General features: G+C 41.6%; 4 protein-coding genes across 4 annotated transcripts in view; 3 read left to right on the plus strand and 1 right to left on the minus strand.

The window, feature by feature from the left end:
* Positions 1 to 12812, minus strand: part of GET3 (guided entry of tail-anchored proteins factor 3, ATPase) — a 422808-nt gene that overhangs the window by 399783 nt on the left and 10213 nt on the right. The gene's annotated exons all lie outside the window — the stretch shown is intronic.
* LOC126942481 (zinc finger protein 44) overlaps positions 1 to 12812 on the plus strand; it is a 414080-nt gene that overhangs the window by 185797 nt on the left and 215471 nt on the right. The window lies entirely within an intron of this gene.
* The window catches only part of ZNF20 (zinc finger protein 20), a 201259-nt gene that overhangs the window by 83108 nt on the left and 105339 nt on the right, over positions 1 to 12812 (plus strand). The gene's annotated exons all lie outside the window — the stretch shown is intronic.
* The window catches only part of ZNF823 (zinc finger protein 823), a 445525-nt gene continuing 433436 nt past the window's right edge, over positions 724 to 12812 (plus strand). Inside the window, exons 1-2 of the mRNA XM_050770303.1 lie at positions 724 to 1425; positions 5034 to 5173. The gene's annotated coding sequence lies outside the window, so the exon portion shown is untranslated. The remainder of the gene's footprint in view (positions 1426 to 5033; positions 5174 to 12812) is intronic.

A 12812-nucleotide genomic window follows, 5' to 3' on the forward strand; every position in this document is an offset into this window, starting at 1 on the left:
GTGGGAAAGCCTTCAGTTATCACTGTACTGCTCAAAAGCACGAAAGGAATCACACTGCACAGAAACACTATGAATGTAAACTGTGTGGGAAAACTTACTTGTCTCCTTTAGGTTTTCAAGCACATGAAAGTACTCACACTGGAGATAAACCCTTTGAATGTAAAAAATGTGGAAAAACATTTAGATACTACTACTCAGCTCAGAGACATGAAAGGACTCATACTGGAGAGAAACCCTACAAATGTAGGGAATGTGGGAAAGCCTTTTATTGTTGTAGTTCTGCCCGAAGACATGAAAGGATGCACACTGCAAAGAAACAGTATGAATGTCAAAAATGTGGGAAAACATACATTACTCTTGCAGGTTTCCAGATCCATGAAAGAACCCACACCGGAGAGAAACCTTACGAATGTAAACAGTGTGGGAAAGCCTTCAGTAGTTCCAGTTATATTCATATACATGAAAGAATTCATACTGGAGAGAAACCCTATGAATGTAAAGAATGTGGAAAACCCTTCAGTTTTCTTACAGGCTTTCGAGTACACATGAGAATGCACACTGGAGAGAAACCTTATAAATGTAAGGATTGTGGCAACGCCTTCATTTGGCGTGCATCCTTACAATACCATGTGAAGAAAGTGCACACTGAATAGAAACTATAAATGTAAAATATCAAAAGTTTTGCAATTTTAACGATTTTCAAAGTTGATATGAAAGTTCATACTGGAGAGTAGTTGCATGAATGTAAGTAATACAGGAAAGCCTGATATAACTTAATTCAGCTGTAATGCTCCAGAAAATTCATGCCATGAAAAAATTTTATAAATGTATTTATCAGTGCCACATCCCTTTCTGATTCTAGTTTTTAATATATTTTTATTTTAAAATATTTTTATATATGTGTATATATTTGTAGAGACAGGCAACAATATCTTGCCCAGGCTGATCGCCAACTCCCCTGACCTCAATAATCCTCCCACCTCAGCCCCACAAAGTGCTGGGATTATAGGCATGAGCCACCACACTGGGCCAGTTTTTTTGTTTTGTTTGTTTGTTTGTTTGTTTTTGAGATGGGTCTTGCCATGTTGCCCAGGCTGGCCTTGGACTTCTAGGCTCATGAGATCCTCCCACCTCAGCTTCCTGAGCAGCTGGGACTACAGGTGTGTGCTGCCTTGCCTGGCTTAGTGCCACATTCTTAAAGTGGATCTCTGGACTGTGGGTTCCCACTTACTTTCATAAATGAACATTGAGGTGAGATTATTCTGTAAATACTCTTTAAGAAATAGTGCAGAGGTATAATTGGTAGTGTTTTTTCCTTAAGTCAGTTAATAACCTTTTTTCTCTTAATAGTTCTGTAAGTAAGAAAGAGGCCATTGAAAAATGACAGTTTGGTACTGGGAGTTTCCTACTGGCATCCTATGGCAGGTACTGGCTTTCCCTTATCCATTATGTATATATTCTACCTTCCTCAGGAGAAAATCTTTCTTCTTTTTTATTAGGAGAGCCTTATTTTATTTCCCTTGCTAATGAATAGTGGGCCAAGGTTATACAATATAGTCTTATGTAAATTATTTCCACATTTTACTCTTTCTGGCCAAGATATGGATGGTAGACTTTGAATTAAGAAGTGACATCTGTGATAGGACAACACAATCTAGGTTGGAGGTGTCCCTCTTAGATTGTGTTATGTCATTATGGGTAACGTGAACTAAGTTTTCTAGAATCTATTCCCTTTTGGATTTTATGTTGGAATTCAGCAGTAGTCTAACTGACATGAAAGTTGGAAGGCAGAACTGAAGAAGGCATTAGTCAGGTTTTGGACCCATCTACATGGAGACAGACAGGAAAATCCAAACTGCAAATGGATCTTTGATGTGAAGATTGTGGAGACATCTGTGGAACCCGACCCCTCTGAGAAAACAGAAGTAGACGGTGGTGTTTTAAAGAAACTCTTGATTGTCAGGACAAAGTATCAGGAAAACAGGCAGGAGGCCAGTGTCCATGCAGTCCCCTTGCAGCCTTCTTAAGTTCTGCCTCTCAACTTTCATGTCGTTAGGCTATTGGTGAATTCTAACATGGAAACAAAAAGAGAAAAGATTCTAGAAAATTTAGTTAACATTACCCATATCAACATAATCCACCAGGCAACTAATTAAAATTGTCATGGTTGAGGGTATTTTCTGTTGTTCTGACTACCATCATCTCTAGATTATATTCAAATAAGATCTAATTTGCATAGTAAATGCCTTATTCTGTTAATACTGGTAATAACTGTGTTCCTGGTTTCCCCGTGACAGCTACAATGATACAGTCACACAGAACAACATGGGGGCTTGTTCCTCTGTTGCATTGTGCAGTAACTGCTGTGACGCAGTCTCTGTGAGAACAAATGTCTTAGGCAGATTGCAAGAATTTCCAATTACAGCTGAATGTGATCATGTGCACTCTCTCAGTTATGTTTGTACGTGATAAAAACAATGCATATTTATCAAACAACTTATGCAGATATTTCTTAGAAATATTTTATTAACTCTTTTAAAACAACTTGTATACTAACAAATATTGTATTAATATTTTCCATTACCTGAGACTATATATTAAAATATCCCATTGCAATTATGCATTTTCAGGTCAACTTTGTAATTTTGTCAGGTTATTCATTATACATTCTAAATAATGAGTCAGTATTAACATTTGCATATAAGTTCAAGTACTTTTTTTCTTTAAAAAATGTAAAAGAAAATATAAAGGAAAATTTTTTTTAATTCCTTACATGGTCACAAGTTTTCTCATGAAACTAATTTCTCATTTATAATACCACAAGAACAAAGCATGCTTTTTGTCTGTGCCATCTTGCCAAAGACCACTAGAATCACACCTGTAGTCAAAGAGTGGTGTGTAAAGAGTTGTAATAAGGATGAACACAAAGCATAAATGACTGAGGGTTATCAATGAGAGAGTGCTTAAGAGGACTTCTTACAGGATTTGTGTTTCTTTTGGGTGATTTCATTGCTATTCAACAAAGTGAGGTGTTTGTATTGGATGCTGGGAGGTGAACTCAATTGCGTCCTCGGAAATTCTAATAGATCTTATCTAGGAGGCAGAAAGAATAGAGTGGTGCTAAAGCTAATTCATAAGAAGCACAGTCATATTAGAAGAGGAGATTTCTGGTCATTTTTAGGGTTTGGAGTCTGTTTTCTTTCTAACTATATCAGTGACATAGTTACAGAATTTCATGTTGATCCATTATGGTCACCTGGTAGCTTTGTCTGATGGAGGTTTGTGACAGTTTTCAACAGGGTAAGACTTCGCCTTGAGCTGAGTTGGGGAGCAGCTGTCATTGGGAACAGCTTTTGCTTTTCTCATTATCTAAACACTGAAGTATTTCCTGCGGTATGACGGACACTGTTATCTATAAAGTACCTCAGTTAAATTATTGACCAAAATTAAGTCTGTTGAGGCAGAAATAATTTGATAAAGGTTAATCAAAGCCAAATGTGAGGATCAGCCTGGGAAGACACCAACAAAGCTGGGTATGTTTCAAACACCAACAAAGCTGGGTATGTTTCAAAGTCGTAACACTCTTGTAAGTTTAGGAGGCCAGGTGCCGTGGCTCATGCCTATAATTCCAGGTACTTGGGAGGACTGCTTGAGGCCAGGAATTTGGGACCAACCTGGGCAACATAGGGAGACTTCATGTCTAAAAACATAAAAAATAAATTATTAGCTGGGCATAGTGGTGCCCAGTTGTAGTTCCAGTACTCAGAAGTGTGAGTCAGGAAGATCAAGGAGTTCAACACCAACCTGGGCAACATAATCAGACCCCTCCCGTCTCAAAACACTAAAAAATTAAGAAAAATAGACTGGTTTCTGTAAGGGGTAAAAACAATAAGAAAAAATAAAAAACCTTGAGTGGACATTTTTTCCAACGAAGACATACAAATGGTCTGAAAGCATATGAAAAGGGACTTAATATCAGTAATCATTACAGAAATTCAAATCAAAACCACAATTACATGTTACCTCATACATGCAAGGATGGGTACTATCGAAAGATTAGTGTTAGGGTATAGAGAAAAAGGAAGCTTTGTGTACTGTTGGTGGAAATGTACATTTGTACAGCCATTGTGAAAAACAATGTGGAGGTTCCTCAAAAAAAAAAAAAAACAATGTGATCCAACAGTCTCACCCCTGGATATATGCATATATGCCCAAAGGCAGTGATCAGTATTTCAAAGAGATTATCTGCCACTCACATGTTCATTACAGCATTATTCACAATAGTCAAAATATGGAAACAAACCTAGCAGCCATCAATGAATGAATAAAGAAAATGTGATGTATATTTAAACAACAGAATCTTACTCAGCCATAAAAAGGAAATCCTGACATTTGTCACAACATGAATAAACGGGGTGGACACTATAAGGCAGACATAGGCAAATACTTCATGAACCCACTTAATTGTGGAATCTTAAAAACTCAAACTCAGAGGTAGAGGGAGGAACGGTGGTTACTAGAGTCCAGAAGGTAGGGAAAATGGAGAAATGTTGGTCAAAGGTTAAAAACCAAGCTGTAAGGTGAACAAGTTCTGAAGATTTAATGTACAGCATGGGTGGTCATCAATGTGTTAATCTGACTGGTAACCATTACAGAATGTATATATACATCAAAACATAACATTGTACGTCATGAACATATACAACCTTTGTGAAGTATTTTAAAATAAAAAAAGGAATGTTTACTGAATCTATGCCTGTTGGATCTTTGAATTACTGAGAAGTGTTGAAGTCTTCAGTTAATTGTGAATTTGTCTGTCTCACCTTGCAGTTGTGTGTTCTTGCATGACATATTTTGACAATCTGTTAGGTGCGTATCTTTTAAATTATGTCATTTCTATTATTGGGTCTTAATTTCTTTTCTTCCTGAAATATCTGGTTATTCAATCCAGTGTATATTTTATACCAGGCATTGTTGTTTTCCTTTCTAGTAGCTCAAATTGTGTCTTTAGTTTTTAATTTTGTTTCTTTCAGACAGGGTCTCTCCCTGTCACCCAGGCTGGAGTTCAGTGGTGTTATCTTGGGTCACTGAAACTGCTGCCTCCCAAGCAAATGATCCTCCCACCTCAGCCTCCTGAATAGCTGGGACCACAAGTGCACACTACCATGCCCAGGTAATGTTTTAAACCTTTTTTTTTTTTGAGAGACAAAGTCTTACTATATTGCCCAGGCTGGTTCCCTGGGCTCAAGGGATCTTTCTGCCTTGGCCTCTAAAAGTGCTGGGATTACAGGTATGAGCCACGGTGCCTGGCCAGTTTTTAATTTTTTTTAAGGTCAAATATAGTAATATAAAATTTACCATTATTCAGTAGCATTAAATACATTAACAGTGCTTTAGAACCATCACAGCTAGCTAGCTCCAGAATTTTTTCATTATTCCAAAAAAATTGGTACCCATTAAACAACCATTCCCCATTCCTCCCATCCCCAACCCTTGGTAATCTCTGTTTTCCTTTCTTGCTCTATGAATTTGCTGATTCTAGGTGCATCATGTAAGTAGAAGCATACAGTATTTGTCGTTATGTGTATGGCTTATTTCACTTAGCATAATGTTTTCAAGGTTCATCCGTATGTTAGCATGTACCAGTAATTCATTGTTTTTGTGCCTGAATATTCCCAAGTGTGGTATATTGGATACACCACACTTTATCTATCCATATGTTGAGCACTTGGGTTGTTTCTACAAAACTGTTTTGACTACTGTGAATAATACTGCTCTAAAATTGGTGTATATGTGTCTGAATCCCTGCTTTCCATGGTTGATTGATTGATTGAAACAGTGTCTTGCTCTGTCGCCCAGGCCAGAGTGCAGTGATGTGATCTTGGCTCACTGCAACCTCCACCTCCTGGGTTCAAGCGATTCTCCTGTCTCAGCCTCCCAAGTGGCTGAGATTACAGGTGTCTGCCACCACACCCAGCTAATTTTTGTATTTTTAGTAGAGACAGGGTTTCACCTTGTTGGCCAAGCTGGTCTCAAACTCCTGACCTCAGGTGATCCACCTACCTTGGCCTCCCAGAGTACTGGGATTACAGGCATGAGCCACCATGCCTGGCCTCCATTATTTTAGATACATACCTAGGAGTGGAACTGCTGGGGCACAGGGTTTTCTATGTTCATGTATAGCCATACTGTTTTTCACAGTAGCTGTGTTTTACATTCTCCCCAGCAATACACAAGGACTGCAATTTCTCTGCATGCTCACCACCTTGGTTATATTCGACTTTCTGTTTTAAATGGCAGCCATTCCAACAGTTGTGAACTATCTCACTGGTGTTTTGATTTACATTTCCCTGATCACCAGTGATAATGAGCATTATTCCATGTGATTGTTGGCCATTTATATATCTTCTTTGTACAAATGTTTTCAAGTCCCTCACTCATTTTTGAATTGGGTCATTGGTTTGTTGAGTTGTAGGAATTCCTTATGTATTTGGGGTATTAATCTCTTCCAAGATACGTGATTTATAAATATGTTCTCTCATTCTGTATATTGTCTTTTCATTGTCTTGAGAGTGTCCTTTGGTGCACAAGCTTTAAATTTTGATGTAGTCCAGTTTATTTTTTGTTTGCCTGTGCTTTAGATTTCATATCCAAGAAATGACTGTTAAATCCAATGTCATGAAAATTTCCCCTATATTTTCTTCTAAGTCTTCTATGGTTTTAGCTTTTCAGTTTAGATCTTTGACTCAAATTTTTGTATATAAGGTAAGGGTCCAACTTTATTCTTTTGAATGTAGATATCCAGTTTTCCCAACAACATATGTTGAAAGACTGTCCTTTCTCCATTGAATGATCATGGCACTGTTGTCAAAAACTCATTTGACCACATATACAAGCATTTTCTTTCTAGACTCTCTGTTCTGTTCCACTGGGCTGTATGTCTGTCCTTGTGCAAGTACCATGTGATTTTGATTATGGCAGTTTTATAGCCAGTTTGAAATCAGAAAGTGTGAGTCTTTGAACTTTGTTTTTTTTTTTTTTTTTTAAGATTGTTTTGGTTTTAGAAGATTCCAAATGAACTTTAGGGTTGATTTTTTTTCTAGTTGTGTTTTTTTTTTTTTTTTTTTTTTTTGAGATGGAGTCTCACTCTGTCTCCCAGGCTGGAGTATAGTGGCGCAATATCAGTGCACTGCACCCTCTATCTCCTGGGTTCAAGTAATTCTCCTGCCTCAGCCTCCTGAGTAGCTGGGATTACAGGCATGAGCCACCACACCTGACTAATTTTTTGTATTTTTAGTAGAGACGGGGTTTCACCATGTTGGCCAAGCTGGTCTTGAACTTCTGACCTTAAGTGATCTGCCTGCCTCAGCCTCCCAAAGTGCTGGGATTACAGGTGTGAGCCATTGTGCTCAGCCTAAAAAAGAAGGCCATAAGGATTTTGATAGGGGTTGCATTGTGTCTGTAGATTAATTTGGGTAGTACTATCGTCCTAACAATAGGAAGTCTTATAATCCATGAACATGGGATTACTTGCCATTTGTCTGTTTTTTAATTTGTTTCAGCAATCTTTTGTAGTGGTCAGTGTACAAGATACAGACCTCTTGGCTGAATTTTTAGTTTTCGATGCTTTTGTAAATTGTTTCATTAATTTTCTTTCAGACCGTTTATTAGTATATAAAAATGCAACTTGGGGCTGGGCACGGTAGCTCACGCCTGCAATCCCAGCACTTTGGGAAGCCAAAGCGGGTGGAGCACAAGGTCAGGAGTTCAAGACCAGCTTGGCCAACATAGTGAAACCCCATCTCTCCTAAAAATACAAAACTTAGCTGGGTGTGGTGGCATTCACCAGTAGTCCCAGCTGCTCGGGAGGCTGAGGCAGGAGAATCACTTGAACAGGGAGGCGGAGGTTGCAGTGAGCAACACCACGCCATTGCACTCCAGCCTGGATGAGTTAGACTCCATCTCAAAAAAAAAAAAAAAAAAAAAAAAAAAGAAATCTAACTTGGGCTGGGCTTGCTTGGTGGCTCACACCTATAAGCCCAGCATTTTGGGAGGTTGAGGCAGGAGGATCACTTGAGGCCAGGACTTTGAGACCAGCCTGAGCAACATAGTGAGACCCCATGTTGTTTTTTTTTTAAAAACAAACAAACAAACAAACAAAAGGCCAGGTACAGTGGGTCACACCTGTAATCCCAGCACTTTGGGAGGCCAAGGCAGGCAGATTACCTGAGGTAAGGAGTTCGAGACCAACGTGGTCAACATGGTGAATCCCTGTCTCTACTAAAAATACAAAAATTAGCTAGGCATGGTGGTGTGCACCTGTAGTCACAGCTGCTTGGGGAGGCTGAGGCAGGAGAACTGCTGGAACCTGGGAGGCAGAGGCTGCAGTGAGCCGAGATCATGCCACTGCACTCCAGCCTGGGCAATAGAGCTAGACTCCCTCAAAAAATCTGTGAAGTTCAGGTTTGGAGAAAGACTTGTTTGGGCTGTCTTCTGGAGAATGGGTTTATGATTTTTGACAGTTTATTTAGATCAGAACCTTAAGCTGATTTCAGGTGAGAGTTTCTTGCTGGTGAAAATTAAGGTGCTGAGGGAGGGAGCATTTCCACACTCAGGAGGGGACGGGAACTCACAGGTTGATCCTCTCTGGGGCTGCATTACAGCAGTCAGAACCTGGCTCTTAAAGTTGGGAATGTGACTCATTTTCTGAATGCGGCTTTTCCTTGTGAAGGAGGATGCTTATCTGAGCTAGTTCAAATGTTTGCTGTTCTTCCCTTTTCATTGAGACGAAGTCTCTGCTGCCCAGGCTGGAGTGCAGTGGCACGATCTTGGCTCACTGAAACCCCTGCCTCCCGAGTTCAAGTGATTATCCTGCCTTGACCTCCTGAGTAGCTGGGATTACACGCACGTGCCACCATGCCCAGCATTTTTTTTTTTTTGAGATGGAGTCTCTGTTGCCAGGGGTGCAGTGGGGTGATCTTGGCTCACTGCAACCTCTGCCTCCCGGGTTCAAGCAATTCTCCTGCCTCACCCTCCCGAGTAGCTGGGACTACAGGCACGCGTCACCATGCCCAGCTAATTTTTTTTGTATTTTTAGTAGAGGTAGGGTTTCATCATGTTGGCCAGGATGGTCTCGATCTCTTGACCTTGTGATCTGCCCCCCTTGGCCTCCCAAAGTGCTGGAATTACAGGCGTGAGCTGCTGTGCCTGGCCTAGTTTTTGTATTTTTAGTAGAGAATGGGGTTTCATCATGTTGGCCAGAATGGTCTCAAACTCCTGACCTAAGATGATTCGCCTACCTCGGCCTCCCAAAGTGCTGGGATTATAGGCGTGAGCCATCGCGACTGGCCCCTTTTGATTTCTTTACAGAATATTGTGATAGTATAACTCTTTTCCATGCACTTAATTTTTGTTCCCTTCTTGGCCATGTTTTTTTTTTTTCCCTGAAAATGGGTAGACTGAGATAACGTGTGAGGAAGCCTTGGCCATGCCACCAGCCGCTTTTCCCAAATTCCTGATCCATGGAAGACATCTGGGCCCTCCCTCCTGTGCCAGCCCAGTAGCTTCCAGTAAAGGTACTGCTCCATTGGACACGGAGTATGGAATTGCCTGCTCACACTTGTCCAGGAGGAAGAAACAGAAAGGGCCCAGTGAGTACAGGAAGATGCCAGTGCCCACTGTGGAAAGCCCGGAGCAAGTTTTTCTTAAATGCAAATGTCCCCAGTGTGGGGTCACGTCCAAGCTCCAGAAGGAAGCCTGGCCTCGGGGGGTGGGAGGGCTGCTGCTAGAACCTGTCAGTCCAGCTCCACACTTCCGTGCTTTCCGTGGCTTCTCCTGAAACCCAGGCCTAGGGAGTGGGGCTTGATCCCTATCCTAGGGGTGCTGGACGGGGTTGTGTAAATCATCCAATCAGGCGCTCTGCCAGGAGGGTGGGGCCAAGCTCCGCGAGTCTAAGGGGCTCTTGTTTCCCTAACCCACTGAAATCAGCGTTCCAGAGGCTGAGGTGGCTCCACCACAGCTTCGGTCCGGTGGTGACCAGCACTGATCCCCGGAGCCAAGGGAGGACCCGGGACACCTGGGAGCCGGGAAATGGTGAGTGTGCAAGGCCGGGCGGGAGGAGGGGCTGGTTGGGACCTGCTGTCGTGGGACCCGGGCCTCTTAGCAGTGATTCCGGGGTCTGCGGACCCGAATCTCCCTAGCACAGCTCGGCCCTGGGTCCCCTCGGCTACAGGGTGGGGCTAGGCCAGCAGCCGGGACCCCGGGCATCCTGTCCCATCCCTGCGCGGCAACAGCAGCCCCGGTCCGGAGCCCTCTCGGCAGCACAGCGCTCGCAGTGCCCGCAGCCCCGCGTCTCCCCAGATTGTGTGGGGGCCACGGGAGGATCACGGCGAGAATCCAGACTCGTGTGTGGGTTCTCCTGGGAAGAGCTGTGGTCTGTGGGGTTCCCAATCCTGCCTTTCACCTGTAAAAATTAAAATGCAGCACCGTTAAATATTTAATTATTTAGCCAAGGGCAGTTCATGAATAACCCAACCATGGCTTGTTCTTTGGGGTCCCGTCAGGGGGGTTTGAAGGAAAGGCTTTTCTAAGGTGTATGAGGAAGCAGACCAAATTCAATCTTTTGATTGGTTATGAGTCGCCTTATTTGGTCTGTTAACCAAAGATTAAGAAAACAGCCGTTTTATTCTGAGCCACGTTTAAGGACAATAGCCTGGGAAGGCAGACCCAGCACAAACAATGTGTCCTGGAGTGGCTACGTGAAGCATTATACCTTGTGTTACATGGAAAATGGGAGAGGTGGGCAGTGACCTTATACATAAGATAAAGCAAGTATGTGGTTAAAGTATATGAAACGTTAACCAATACACAGGCATCTTAGGGTTTAGAGAGGGATGACTGAATCTGTCCTACCTTTGCTTCATCTGATAGGCAAGGTTGTAATCAGTACAGGTCAGGGAAATATTTGACTTGCAGGCTGAGAGTTCAGCTTTATTTCATGGGTCTGGTTTCTAGTACCTGTATGTCCCAACCTGCAGCCATCTTAGGCCACTTTTAAAAACAAATTTCTTTCAGTTTTTCCTATTTCTGACAGGTCTATCCAGGTGGAAATGTTCTGGTCCTGTAGTCGGAGGTTAAATTTCATTTTCCTCTAAATTGGTAATTTACAGGCTGCATTTGTGTTCGATTTTGGTGTCCTTGGGTAGGAACTCAGGGCACTACAGCCACTCCAATCTGATTGCCTCTTATTTCTTTTAACACTCCCCAGGGGTACCAATTTTCCCATGTATTTGTTTGCCCTTGCATTTTCCAAATGTGTGGGACGCAGGTCTCAAATCCACAATTCTGTTTGCTGAACTTAACCCTTCTAGGGTTTGTATGAATTCCTAAATTTCCAATTCCTTCCCCACATTCCCAAGTGCCAGCTTTGCTTCATCGATTCGAAATATTACCAACTATTTGTCCTTTATTGTACATTTCAAACAGATGCAGTACTTTATCATTTTTTTCACAGAGCAATAGATGGCTCTTTTTAAAATATTTTTCTGTTTGTGAACATTTCACATGAGGAAAACAGTAAGTGCATGAAACTCTGCTGCAAAAAATCTTCGTGCCTCTCCTCCTTTTATCTGCCCTAGGCACAGACACCTTGCCAGAATGTCTTTGGATTGAGGTTCACTTTTGGAAATTTTACAGGGTGATCTGTCCCTGTTCCTGAGTTTCAGACTTCCTGGGGTTGAACCAGGATGCTCACAGTCGCCAGGTGTCTTGCAGGATCTAGTGAATAGCAGCCCCTGGTTCACTCCCAGAGGACAACCTCTGCCTTCTGGGCTCAAGCAATCCTCTCAGCCTCTCAGAGTGCTGGGATTACAGGCATGAGCCAAGGCACCCAGCAATTTCTGAATTTTGAATCAGCCTTGTACACCTGTAATGATTCCCACTTGACTGTGGTGTATAGTTCTTTTTCTACATTTTCAGATTCAATCTGTGAATATTTGTTGAGAACTTTTAGTATCTATGATGAGAGTTACTGGTCTATAGTTTTCTACCTTTGTAACGTATCCATCTAGTTTTGGCAGTAGGATTCTGCCTCACAGCATGTATTAGGAAGTGTTTACTCTTGTATGTTATAGAAAGATTGTAGTGAACTGGTGTCAGTTATTTAAATGTTTGGCAGAAATGACCAGTGAGACCGTCTTGGTCCTTGTCTGTCCTTTTTTGGACCGTTATTACGTTATTAGCTGATTCACTTTCTTTTAACACATATATACCTATTCATATTGCTTATCTCTCCTTGTGTGTGTTTTGGTAGATTGTCTCTTTCAAAGGATTGGTCCATTTCATCTAAGTTATCAAACTTGTGGGCATGGAATTGTTCATAATAATCCTTTATGGTTCTTTTAATGTCCATGGAATTAATAGTGATGAACCCTCTTTCATTTATGATCAGTAATTTTTTGGGTCTTCTTTTTTTCTTACCCTGGCTATAGGGTGTGAGTGTGTGTATATATATATATGTGTGTGTATATATATATATAAATTTTATTGATATTTTCACAGAACCAGCTTTTGATATTGTTGATTTTCTTTTTTTTTTTTTTTTTTTTTGAGATGGAGTCTTGCTCTGTCGCCAGATTGGAGTCCAGTGGCTCCATCTTGGCGCATGGCAACCTCCACCTCCTGGGTTCAAGCTATTCTTGTGACTCAGCCTCCCCAGTAGCTGCGATTACAGGCACGCGCCACCACACCCAGCTACTTTTTGTATTTTTAGTAGAGATGGTGTTTCACCATGTTGGCCAGGATGGTCTCAATCT

The sequence above is a fragment of the Macaca thibetana genome, chromosome 19 (assembly GCF_024542745.1).
Source record: "Macaca thibetana thibetana isolate TM-01 chromosome 19, ASM2454274v1, whole genome shotgun sequence".
Taxonomy (NCBI): Eukaryota; Metazoa; Chordata; class Mammalia; order Primates; family Cercopithecidae; genus Macaca; species Macaca thibetana.